This window comes from Priapulus caudatus, unplaced genomic scaffold (assembly GCF_000485595.1).
Source record: "Priapulus caudatus unplaced genomic scaffold, Priapulus_caudatus-5.0.1 Scaffold1656, whole genome shotgun sequence".
Lineage (NCBI taxonomy): Eukaryota > Metazoa > Priapulida > Priapulimorpha > Priapulimorphida > Priapulidae > Priapulus > Priapulus caudatus.
This window is the reverse complement of record NW_014578717.1, coordinates 9,973-12,239: the sequence shown is the minus strand read 5'-3', so window position 1 is coordinate 12,239 and position 2,267 is coordinate 9,973. Positions and strand designations below refer to the sequence as shown.

The window sequence follows — 2,267 nt, the reverse complement described above, 5'->3', positions numbered from 1 at the left end:
CCTCTTTCTGCGAGGAATGCGCACGCGAGGTGAATCACGTGTCGGGGCACGGTCTTGCTGGTGCGGTTTTCAGATACTGACGTTCCACAACTGGGTTTCATATTGACTGATGCAAGACGACTTTTCTCGCTATTCTGGAACGTACTAGTAGTATCGCAATACTCTGTATTAAACTAATTAACCTGTTACAAAATTGGTGTTCACTCGAGCGACTGCGATTATTACTGAAGCGCCATTTCTGATTGACTGTCGAGTACCTTGCGTTTGGAAAGCTGGGCGTTCACCGGACAATCGGAGGCGCTGAGTTTGCCGGGCTCGTGTGTCGCTGATGGCGCGCATTTGAAATGGCTACGGTCACAGCTGGTCATAACAGAATATGGGCGCATCGGTATATTCCGCCGCTTGTGCACATTGAATTTTCAGTGGTCTGCTAGACAGGTTGCTCATTTACGACGCTTGTTACATTCCTCGAGGCTGAACTTGCGAGTAATAGTAAGTTCACGAATAGGGTGAGAAAGGTTCGTGTGAGAATACAACCAGTTTGGAAGTTCTAGTATCTTGACAATACGCAGCCAGGGCAAAATCGGCACCACCGAGTGATATACGTCTGGGCATTTCCTCCGCCAGAAAGGATAGGCCGAGACTTGACCTATCCTCTTGGGTTTGCGGTTTAATTATTGTAATCTAAACGTATTAGCCAGCACACAGAACTGCGGCAGTTACTGTACGCAGGGGCTATCCTCGCATCAGGTAGAGCTCGTTGCCACTATCTCGTTATTTTTTTCTGCCATTATCGTGCTTGGGTATCCGTAGTTATGCTATTATACGTCGATATATGTGTGTGTGTGAAATAGGGAGACTTTGTAACCCTATCCTCTTGGGTTTGGGTTACATTATTGTATCTAGCTATAGTACTCGAGCTATATCATGGCAACTAGAGGAATGACATTCCTATGCAGTCAATGAATGGACATTACAAAGGAATCATCTTACTCGTGAAAAACGTTTTCGTGTGAAATAACTACACAAACCTAAGCTCCCGCACAACTTCATGTACACGACAAAGTTCCGATCACTCCATATTAATTGAGGAAATGTTTTCCTGATCCATATATATATTGATTGACGTAAATTTATGCACCACGAAGACTACCTTGACCGCTTGCCTTGACCTGGAAGAACTGCAGCGCTACCGGGATACCACCACGCACGCAAATCAGCCAATCGCCGCAGGGATTGGTAAAAAATATTTACGTACACATATTCATAGAATATAGATCAGATGTCTATATTTCATGCAAAATAGACAAAAATGTAGATAGACAGATATACTAGAAGTAGGATAGTAGATGAAAGTTAAAGCTAACATGCCCAAATAGAAAAACCTCAATGGAAAACGCTTTACAATATGCGACAAGAGGTGGCGGGCCGATCGTTCCCCGGTGTAAATTTCCGGGCAAACCTTTTTTTGTTATACATGTTGTGAATTTCGTTTTGCACGTATATACTATATGGAATGTTTCAGAGTTATTGAATCATGAAGTTAGGATTTAGATCTTTCGTCGTGTTCTTCCTTTTAGTGTTTTTGTCATTTATTATTGTTGGGATTTACAAGGTAAGACACCGACATAAGTCATAACCACGCACCTTCACCCTGACCCCCTTACCTTAGCCCTTACTTAGTTACTACCTGCCCGCACCAGCCTCTATTAGTATTAACCTTAGCTCTCTGACCACATGATTACATTCATATTAAATGCAGTGACTAGAGAATCTGTTGTTTCTAACTTATACAACTTGAAACGAGAGACAGGCATGGGGTTAGAACTAGAAGAACAAGGCAGTGGCACTGGTAACAGACGGGCAAAATATATTTTCTGCACCTTACACACACATAAATAACTAGCATACCTTTTCCTACTATGCAAAGTAGAGTGGGGAGAAAGTGGGGTCTGTGGGAGGTCGAAGAATAGAGACGTTAGTCAGTGGTGGATGGGGGAAGGGGGGGGAGGGTAAGTAGAGAAGGTTCAACACTGCCCCTTTCTCTGCCTTCTCTGCCTTGTCGAAGTTGTCCCACTTACACACATATATCTTTGCATTATTGATGTTCTTCTACACCCCCACCCAAATCGACATCCTCACCCTTATCTGCCTCCCCTGCTTTCCCCCTTAGATTGTTGTTGTTGTTGTTGTTGTTGTTGTTGTTGTTGTTGTTGTTGTTGTTATTCATTAATCCTCCTGCTACACGAGGTCATGGTCACAATGTA

At 43.4% G+C, this 2,267-nt stretch overlaps 1 protein-coding gene across 1 annotated transcript in view; it reads right to left on the bottom strand.

The window, feature by feature from the left end:
* Nucleotides 1-1,182, bottom strand: part of LOC106817270 (kelch-like protein 3) — a 17,765-nt gene extending 16,583 nt beyond the window's left edge. The window contains exon 1 of the mRNA XM_014821929.1: nt 1,032-1,182. The gene's annotated coding sequence lies outside the window, so the exon portion shown is untranslated. The remainder of the gene's footprint in view (nt 1-1,031) is intronic.
* Between the last annotated feature and the right edge of the window lie 1,085 nt (nt 1,183-2,267).